Below are 11,428 nucleotides of genomic sequence, written 5' to 3'. Positions count from 1 at the left end.
GTTCAGGTACATATTTTTGGTAAAAAAAAATCCCACTAAGCACATATTCATTGGTTTGTGCAAAGGTTATAGCGTCTACAAACTATGGGATATTTTTATTCATTTTTTTTTTCTTACTAGCAATGGTGGCGATCAGTGACTTATAGCGGATCTGCAATATTGCATCGGACACCTAACTGACACTTTTTTGGTACCAGTGACATAGGGTTGCCACCTCATCCCTTTAAACCAGGGCACATAATAATTACACAGGTTCTGATGCTAATATAATGCACATAAGGCACCAAGTGAGTTTAATTACCAACCTAATCAGCCACAGAACCTGTGTAATTAATGTGTCCTGGTTTAAAGGGATGAGATGGCAAAACTAATATAGTGACACTGGCTGGGAAGGGGTTAACATCAGGGGCGATCAAAGGTTAACGATGTGCCTAACTAGTGCTTGTGTACTGTGTGGGAGGTGCTTTGACTTGGGGAAAGCATTGATCCATGTTCCTGCTTTGTAGAAACACAGGATTGATACCTTCCCTTCTGACAGAATGGCAATCAGGCAGACTACCGTTCTGCCTGTGTACTGTGTAATCCGTGGGTGCCGAGACATTAAGTCTGTAGTAGCCGCCACTGGGCTCCTGCTGTGTCTGATCACAGTGGAAGCGGGTTGCCGTCAGCGTGTGCACGCACCCCAGGCCTGGAAGTGTCCGACATTACCAAATCAGACACTAACTGACACTTTTAGGGGACTAGTGACACTAATACAGTGATCAGTGCTAAAAATATGCACTGTTACTGTACTAATGACACTGGCTTGTGGCCGCCCTGCCACAGTGTATGTGCGGGGGGTTGTCTGCAATTGGTTAAATAGGAGTTCCATCCCCCAGAAAAAAAATGTAAAAAGTCAGCAGCTACACATACTATAGCTGCTGACTTTAAATATTAGGACACTTACCTGTCCTGGAATCCAGCCATGTCGGCACCCCAACTGATGTTTTAATCGGCTGTTGGATGTTGCCACTGCCATTGCCATTGTGCATGCGCAAAGCACGCTACGCATTCTGAATGGTGCAGGGGCGAAGGAGGAAGGGGATCGGACTTGTGACGTACTTTGCTGAGTCCACTGGGGACCAGTGGCGGCTGGTGAAGTTTTAGGATGGGGGGAGGCAAGACCCCGCCCTTCTATTTTGACCCCTCCTATTTCTCAGAAGCCCCACCCCTTATATGCTCCACCCATTTTGTCCCCTGTATTTTGCTTGCGTGAACAAATTCTCCCAATAGATCACATATTAAAGGGTCTCTCAGTACTAGTATATCCTATAATAGGGAGCAGGGGCCCTATTATGGGATATACTGTGAGAGACACCCTATTATGGGATACACTGACTGAGAGTGGCACAAACTCCACAGTACAGGCCCCCTAGCACAAACCCCACAGTACAGGCCCCCTAGTACAAACCCCACAGTACAGGCCCCCTAGCACAAACCCCACAGTACAGACCCCCTAGCACTAATGCGACTGAGCGACTAAGTGTTGTGCGTCTGACCGGGCGGTGCGACTGAGTGTTGTGCGTCTGACCGGGCGGTGCGACTGAGTGTTGTGCGTCTGACCGGGCGATGCGACTGAGTGTTGTGCGTCTGACCGGGCGGTGCGACTTATTGTTGTGCGTCTGACCGGGCTGTGCGACTGAGTGTTGTGCGTCTGACCGGGCTGTGCGACTGAGTGTTGTGCGTCTGACCGGGCTGTGCGACTGAGTGTTGTGCGTCTGACCGGGCTGTGCGACTGAGTGTTGTGCGTCTGACCGGGCTGTGCGACTTGTGTCAAGCGAGGGTAGCGGAGTACCAGAGGGTAAGAAGGTAGCGTTAGGAAGCCAGGAAATAGCCACATAGGATAGACTTAAATCGCTGAATCCCCATTAGATTAGATTAGTAGGTACAATGCCCGGTGGGTGTGGAAATGCGACTCGGTGTACATCTTGTGATATGTATGCGTTCCTCAGACATGTGATCGAGGGCGAATACAAATGCGCAAAATGTAAGCACGTTGCTTCCCTGGAAGCTCAGGTCCTGAATCTAGGGAAGCAGCTGGCAACACTGAGACGAATGTCCATACCGGAGGAGTTCCAGGATCGTACCAGTCAGGTGCAGACAGGGGTCTGCACAGAGGTGGGCGGAGTATTGGAGGTGCAGGCATCAGAGCAGAGTAGAGGGGTGACAGTTAGGAGGGTTAGAAGGGGTCAAGGCAAGGAGGCTGATCCTGGGCTGGAGCACCGCAATAGATACGCCCCGTTGTGTGATGTTGGGGAAACCAGTCAGGGACCAGCATTGCTGGAGCAGAGTGACGCCCCTAGCTGCCAGGGGAAGAACTCCTCCAGTGAGGCCGGGAGAAAGGGAAAGGAAAGACAGGTGCTGGTAGTAGGGGACTCAATTATTAGAAGGACAGATAGTGTAATCTGTGACAAAGACCGGGTGCGCCGAACAGTCTGTTGTTTGCCGGGCGCTCGGGTTCGGCACATCGCGGATCGGTTGAACAGATTATTGGGTGGGGCTGGGGAAGACCCAGCTGTCATGGTACACGTGGGTACAAATGACATAGGCAGAGGAAGACGGAGAGTCCTAAACGATTTCAGGGACTTAGGCGCTAAGTTGAGGACTAGGACCTCCAAGGTAGTATTTTCCGAAATACTACCTGTACCTCGAGCCACACCAGAGAGGCAGCGGAAGATTAGGGAAGTTAATGAGTGGCTGAGGAGCTGGTGTAGTAAGGAGGGTTTCGGGTTCCTGGAGAACTGGGCCGACTTCTCAGTCGGTCACCGGCTCTTTGGTAGGGACGGATTGCACCTAAATGGGGTGGGTGCAGCAGTACTGGGTGCGAGGATGGCCAAAAAGTTAGAGGGGCTTTTAAACTAGGGAATGGGGGGAGGGTACAGATGTAGAATTAGCCAGTGGAAAGCAAGATTCAGAGGGCAGAAATGGGGGCATTAGCGGTAGGGTGTTCGGAGCTCCTATACCCAGGGTGGATATGGGGAAAAATCAAGAGAGCAGCCTAAAAACATCAAAAGAGGATATAGGTAACCGGTCAAAATTAAGAGGTTTGTATACCAATGCCAGAAGCTTGGCCAACAAGATGGGAGAGCTGGAGCTGCTGATGTTTGAGGAGGACTTAGATTTTGTGGGCATAACTGAGACTTGGTTTGACAGCTCTCATGACTGGATGGCGACCATTCAGGGGTATTCCCTTTATCGCAGGGATAGAGAAGGTAAAAAAGGGGGAGGGGTATGTCTGTATATTAAGAACAGTGTACAGGTAAATATGAGGGATGATATTAATAATGGAGCTAAGGACGAGGCAGAATCCCTATGGGTAGAGCTACAAAGGGAAGGCACAGTGGGGAAGGTAATATTGGGCGTATGCTATAGGCCCCCCAACCAGAGGGAGGAGGGGGAGGCGGACCTCATGTTACAGATAGGACTGGCAGCAAGAATGGGAAATGTCATTATAATGGGGGACTTTAATTATCCGGATATAGACTGGGCAGAAGGAACCGCACACTCAGCCAAGGCTAGGCAGTTCCTAAATGTTTTGCAGGACAATTTCATGGGTCAGATGGTGAATGCACCGACAAGAAACAATGCGGTACTTGACCTACTGATTACCAACAATACAGACCTGCTCACGGATATAGAAATACGGGACAACTTAGGGAACAGTGACCATAGGTCAATTGGTTTCAGTATTAATTACAGTAATAGGAAACACAAGGGTAATATAAGGACATTGAATTTCAAAAGAGCCAATTTCCCAAAACTGCGCTCGCTGCTAGGAAATATCAAATGGGATAGAACCCTGGGAACAGAGAACACGGAGGAAAAATGGGAGTGCTTCAAGAGTATACTTAACAAGGGGATTGGCCAGTGCATTCCAAAGGGAAATAAATTTAAAAGAGCAAAACTTAACCCTGGGTGGCTAAACTCCAACATAAAAATGTATATTAGTGCTAAAAAAAAGGCCTTCAAAAAATACAAGACTGAGGGGTCAGTGGCAGCATTTAAGCATTACAAAGAGTGTAATAAGAAATGTAAAGATGAAATCAGGGCGGCTAAAATAGAACACGAGAGACATATAGCGGAGGAGAGTAAAAAGAACCCCAAAAAGTTCTTTAAGTATACAAACAGTAGGAAAGCGAGGCCAGAACACATTGGTCCCATAAAAGATGATAAAGGAAAAATGGCCACTGAGGACAGAGAAAAGGCGGAAGTGCTAAATAATTTCTTCTCTTCAGTCTTCACAAAAGAATCGGGGTGCTACACTAACCCAGCTTGTAAGGCCGAACTAAATAATTCACCTCAGGAAATACCGCCATGGCTAACAGAAGATAGACTTAGAGCTAAACTAGAGAAACTTAACATAAATAAATCCCCGGGACCGGATGGCTTGCACCCGAGGGTTCTCAATGAGCTCAGCCAGGTGATTGCCAGACCATTATTCTTGATCTTTAAGGATAGTTTACAGACCGATATTTAAAAAGGGGCCGAGATATATCCCGGGTAACTATAGGCCGGTCAGCCTAACATCAGTAGTCTGCAAAATTTTGGAGGGGATGTTAAGGGACCACATACAAGACTTTAGTAATGAAAACGGTATTATAAGTAGTAATCAGCATGGATTCATGAAAAATCGTTCGTGCCAAACCAATCTATTAACCTTCTACGATGAAGTGAGCTGCCATCTAGATAAAGGTAAGCCGGTGGATGTGGTTTATCTGGACTTTGCAAAGGCCTTTGACACCGTTCCCCACAAACGCTTACTGTACAAACTAAGGAAGGTAGGTATGGACCATAAGGTGAGTACCTGGATAGAGAACTGGCTCCAGGGGAGAGTCCAGAGGGTGGTGATTAATGGGGAGTACTCGGATTGGGCGGGTGTGGAAAGTGGGGTCCCCCAGGGTTCTGTCCTGGGACCAATCCTGTTTAATTTATTCATAAATGATCTAGAGGATGGGATATCTAGTACAATCTCAGTATTTGCAGATGATACTAAACTAGGCATGCCAATATCTTCTATGCAGGATGTGGAAACCTTGCAAGCGGACCTGAACAAAATAACGGGATGGGCAACTACATGGCAGATGAGGTTTAATGTTGAAAAATGTAAAGTAATGCACTTGGGGGCCAGAAACCAGAAAGCAAGCTACTCACTAGGGGGGGAACCTCTGGGTGAGTCTAGGATGGAAAAGGACTTGGGGGTACTGGTAGACAACAAGCTTGGCAGTGGCATGCAATGCCAAGCCGCCGCAAGCAAAGCCAACAGAATACTGGGATGTATAAAAAAGGGGATTCACTCCAGAAATAAAGAGATTATTCTCCCTCTCTACAAGACTCTGGTCCGGCCACATCTGGAGTATGCTGTCCAGTTCTGGGCACCGGTCCTCAGGAAGGATGTGCTGGAACTGGAGAAAGTCCAGAGAAGGGCAACAAAAATAATTAGGGGAATGGAGGACATCAGCTATGAGGAAAGACTACAAGCACTGAACTTATTCTCTCTGGAGAAGAGACGATTGAGGGGGGATATGATATCAATGTACAAATACTGTACTGGTGACCCGAGCATAAGGAACAAACTATTCAGTGAAAAGAGATACAATAAGACACGTGGCCACTCACTAAAACTAGAGGAAAGGCGGTTTAACCTTAAAGTGCGTAAGGGGTTCTTCACTGTAAGAGCGGTAAGGATGTGGAATTCTCTTCCACAAGCAGTCGTATCAGCAGGGAGCATTGATAGTTTCAAAAAACTATTAGATGGACACCTTAAAGACCACAACATACAGGGGTATACAATGTACGGTTAAAAGCAAACACACACACACATCATAGGTTGAACTGGATGGACTGATGTCTTTTTTCAACCTCACTAACTATGTAACTATGTAACTAATCCAACAGTGCAGGCCCCTAGCACTAATCCCACAGTACAGGCCCCCTAGCACAAACCCCACAGTACAGGCCCCCTTTTAATGCAGTGACCAGTGTACATGCCCCCTTTCAATGCAGTGACCAGCGTACATGCCCCCTTTCAATGTAGTGACCAGCATACATGCCCCCTTTCAATGTAGTGACCAGTATAAATGCCCCCTTTCAATGTAGTGACCAGTATAAATGCCCCTTTCAATGTAGTGACCAGCATACATGCCCCTTTCAATGTAGTGACCAGTATAAATGCCCCTTTTCAATGTAGTGACCAGCATACATGACCCCTTTCAATGTAGTGACCAGTATACATGCCCCTTTCAATGTAGTGACCAGCGTACATGCCCCCCATGCAGTGACCAGCGTACCATGCTCCCAATGCAGTGACCAGCGTACCATGCTCCCAATGCAGTGACCAGCGTACATGTCCCCAATGCAGTGACCAGCATACCATGCCCCCAATGCAGTGACCAGCGTACATGCCCCCAATGCAGTGACCAGCATACATGCCCCTTTCAATGTAGTGACCAGTATAAATGCCCCTTTTCAATGTAGTGACCAGCATACATGACCCCTTTCAATGTAGTGACCAGTATACATGCCCCTTTCAATGTAGTGACCAGCGTACATGCCCCCAATGCAGTGACCAGCGTACATGCCCCCAATGCAGTGACCAGCGTACCATGCTCCTAATGCAGTGACCAGCGTACATGCCTCCAATGAGTGACCAGCATACCATGCTCCCAATGCAGTGACCAGCGTACATGTCCCCAATGCAGTGACCAGCATACCATGCCCCCAATGCAGTGACCAGCGTACATGCCCCCAATGCAGTGACCAGCGTACCATGCTCCCAATGCAGTGACCAGCGTACATGCCCCCAATGAGTGACCAGCATACCATGCTCCCAATGCAGTGACCAGCGTACATGTCCCCAATGCAGTGACCAGCATACCATGCCCCCAATGCAGTGACCAGCGTACATGCCCCCAATGCAGTGACCAGCGTACATGTCCCCAATGCAGTGACCAGCGTGCATGCCCCCTTCAATGCATTAAACAGTGTACATGTCCCCAATGCAGAGTTTAGCGTGCGTGCCCCCTTCAATGCATTGACAGTGTACAATCATCATGTCCCCAATGCAGAGTTTAGCGTGCGTGCCCCCTTCAATGCATTGAACAGTGTACAATCATCATGTCCCCAATGCAGAGTTTAGCATGCGTGCCCCCTTCAATGCTTTGATCAGTGTACATGTCCCCAATGCAGAGTTTAGCGTGCGTGCCCCCTTCAATGCATTGATCAGTGTACATGTCCCCAATGCAGAGTTTAGCGTGCGTGCCCCCATCAATGCATTCAACAGTGTACAATCATCATGTCCCCAATGCAGAGTTTAGCGTGCGTGCCCCCTTCAATGCATTGATCAGTGTAAATGTCCCCAATGCAGAGTTTAGCGTGCGTGCCCCCATCAATGCATTGAACAGTGTACAATCATCATGTCCCCAATGCAGAGTTTAGCGTGCGTTCCCCCTTTAATGCATTGATCAGTGTACATGTCCCCAATGCAGAGTTTAGCGTGCGTGCCCCCTTCAATGCACTGATCAGTGTACATATCCCCAATGCAGAGTTTAGCCTGCGTGCCCCCATCAATGCATTGAACAGTGTACAATCATCATGTCCCCAATGCAGAGTTTAGCGTGTGTGCCCCCTTCAATGCATTGATCAGTGTACATGTCCCCAATGCAGAGTTTAGCATGCATGCCCCCTTCAATGCATTGATCAGTGTACATGTCCCCAATGCAGAGATTAGCGTGCGTGCCAGACTGAGAGCAGTGCACTTACCTGGAGGCTGGAGCCCTGTGAGTCATGGTGGCTTCTCCTCCGACTCAGTCCTCTTCGTTCTGCGGGAACCGGCGGGAAGGTGAGGGGCTTCTCCCTCTCCTCTTCTTCGTTCGGCGGCGAGTGGCGGGAAGGTGAGCGGCGCTTCTCCCTCTCGTCCTCTCCTCTTCTGCGGCAGGCGGCGGGAAGGTGAGCGGCGCCGGCTTCTTCTCTGGAGACTCCTCTTCGGCGGCGGGAAGGTGACCGGGCGGTGACGGTGAGTGACTGATGCACGCACCGGCACTGCCCCCAACTAGGTCAGCATGGATGTCCTGAATCATGATTGGTCCAGGCTGGAGTCTGGACCAATCATGATCCAAAACATCACAAAAGGGGTGTGTTGTAGCGCAGTGCTCTGCGCCACAGTTACGCCCCAGAAGGCCACCAATCGGCGCCTCTGCCGGGTGGAAAACCCCACACACCCCCCCCCCCCCCCATAGCCACCAATGAGGCGGGCGCCCCTAGTGGGCAAAAAAATCAATTATTTTTTTATCTTTTTTTTTTCTTATTCTTTTTGGGGGGGGCGCCCCCGCGCCCCCTATCGGCCGGCCGCCACTGGTGGGGACAGGTTCCCGTCAAAAACAGGTACCCGCTTCCCCCTCCCCCCTGAAAGGTGTCAAATGTGGCAATCAAATAAGCGGAAGTTTCACTTTTGGGTGGAACTTCACTTAAAGGTAAAAACTTCTGTGCTGCAGGAGCCCCCCTCCCCTTATTCTTACCTGACTCAGCGATGTGCATGAGAGCAGTGGCTCTCGCTGCAGTCCCCCTCCTCGTCGGGCAGACTGATAGCAGTGGCAGCCCGCTGTTGTCAATGCAATGCTGTGAGGGAGCAGGCCCGAGTCGCCTGGTCTGTGTCAATATACGCAGACTGGGAGGCTCGGGAGCAAGCATGCACGGTTGCCCCCAGGGAAAATGGCTTTCCTTGGGGGCTCTCGCCAAAGACGAGGAGCCTAGAGCACCAAAGAGGAGGGGCCTGGAGAGCCAGCGGAGAACCCAGAAAAAGAGGATTGGGGCTGCTCTGTGCAAAACTATTGTACACAGCAGGTGAATATGTTTGTTATTTTAGTTTAAATCACTTTATATTATTTGTTATTTTAGTTTCTATTGACTTTAGGCTTTGACAAAAAAAACCTGGAAGCTGATAATGGTGGCCATAAACTGTACGAAAAATCGGCTAAAGTTCGACCCTTTGGACAGTTCGTTCGTTTTTCGGCCAGTAAGGCCTCATGCACACGGGGCATTTGAAAAAATGAGCTGCAAAGCCAGTTCTGATGCCAGGAAAAAGCAGCTGTAATTACACACTTTTAGAAGCGTTTTATAAAAAAAAAAAAAAAAATGCCTGACGCTCCTAAAAGCAGCTGTAAAAAACGCCCTGTGTGCATGAAGCCTTAATGGGACTGTCCCTGATTTGGAACAAAGTCCCTCTTTCCTTCTCATTTCATTTGTCCCTCACTGATCTATATAGTTGTATATAAAATGTACTTTTTATTTTTCAAAAAGTGTTTCCCAGTGCTAAACCTTTCATCCAATTTCTAAACTGCTGCATTTGTAAATTTTAAAAGCCAATATAATGGAATAGTAGCAGTAAAAAAAAAAAAAAGCACTCGTGGGTTTGACTAATCATTTTTCTTTTGTATATTTCTCCTTTCTGGGGGGAGTGGCAGGGGGTGTGTCCTATGCTTATATACTTTTGCTAATGGGTGTCCCTCGTTCCCATTTCAAAAAGATGGGAGGTATGAATCGGTTGTGATATTTTTGAGACAAAAAAACGAAGGACAAGTTTGAAAATTTTCTGCCGAATGAGCGATAAATTTACAGGTTAATGTGTTTCTCAGTGCCCATTCACACTACCGCGACTTGTCAGGCGACTGGTCAGCCTGACAAGTCGCGGTCCATGCAGTGCTACGGGAACCGTTCTAATAGGAGCGACTCAAGTCAGAAAATCAAGTCAAGTTAGAAAATAGTTCCTGTACTACTTCGGGGCGACATCGGAGCGACTTGCATTGACATTCATTATATGAAGTCCGTGCAAGTCACGCCGAAGTCGCGGTGCACGCGACTTCACAGGTCGCCCCCGAAGTCGTGCCGCGGTAGTGTGAACCGGCACTCATCCAAACTGTTTGCACTAGGCATATGTAAACAAACAAACAAAAAATGATTGATTTATGACCATTTAATGGTTTATCAGTCATTACATGGTGGCACTATCGTCTGCTCTCACGGCCGAGTGAAAATGAGTTTGAACAATTTTCCATAAAGTGTATGGCCAGCGTTAGTTTTTAATTGCACCAGATTTTGCAACCTCCAGTCCAAAGGCCCGTACACACGATACGAAAATCGGAAAAGTAAAACTTTGTCCGACGGAAGATCTGACGATTTTCTGATCGCTAGTATAGTGCTTTCGACAGCCTATTACGAATTTTTGGATGACAAAAACTGGATGTGCAGGCTATAACATTTTTATCGTACGTGAACACAATGTCCGATTTTAGTTTAATTAGTACAGTTTTCCTCCGAAAAAAATCATAAGAGTAAGACTAGGCACACTCGGAAACTAAAGAATACATACAAAACAATTCAACACATGACATCACTTCTGAAGTTGAATTCTGTCGTACGACAATTTTCGTATGAAAGTAATCTCTTCACTTTCCATATGAGACCAGCATGCAACAAAAAATGGACAAAAGATCGTCCGATAATCTGAAGCTGGATACACACTATACAACTTTGGCCCCTTTCACACGGGCGTTCCGTATGTCCGTATATCACCCCATCCGTTTGCGGGTGATATACGGACATAATGCATGTCTATGGGATTGCGGATTTTAGCAGATGACCATCCGCTGACATCCGATTTGCGTCCTTTCAGTTCTGTTTCTGAACAGAACCCTATTTTTCTTCTGTTTAAAAAACGGAAAGGATGCAAAATCGGATGTCAGCGGTGTCATCCGCTGACAGCCGCAATCCCCATAGACATACATTATGTCCGTATATCATCCGCAAACGGATGGGATGATATGCGGACATACGGACCGGATGACACAAGTGTCATCCGTGTCCGTGAAAAAAAAAAAAAAGTGTCGGAGCGGATCGCAATACGGTCCGCTCCGTGTGAAAGAAGCCTTTTGTTGTTAGATTTACCTTTGACTATGTAGTGCAAGGGCCTGTATACAAATTGAAAGTGTTTAGATCTGACCTCCTATTATATGGTTTTGGTAAATTTAAAGAAAAAAATCTAAAGACAATTGTATAGTGTGAATGGCCCATAAGACCTCATACACACGATCAGATTATCAAACAAATTTTCTTTAGTTTTTTGTTGCATGCTGGTCTCATATGGAAAGTAAAGAGGTTACTTTCATATGAAAATTCCCGTAGGACAGAATTCAACTTCAGAAGTGATGTTATGTGTTGAATTGTTTTGTATGTATTCTTTAGTTTCCGAGCATGCCTAGTCTTGCTCTTATGATTTTTTTTTTTTTAAGACGAAAACTGTACTAATTAAACGAAAATTGGACGTTGTGTTCACGTATGATAAAAATGTTATAGCCTGCACATCCAGTTTTTGCCGTATGAAAATTTGCAATGGGCT

The sequence above is a fragment of the Pelophylax lessonae genome (assembly GCF_965119305.1).
Source record: "Pelophylax lessonae genome assembly, chromosome: 1".
NCBI lineage: Eukaryota > Metazoa > Chordata > Amphibia > Anura > Ranidae > Pelophylax > Pelophylax lessonae.
Note: the sequence above shows the minus strand (reverse complement) of the source record.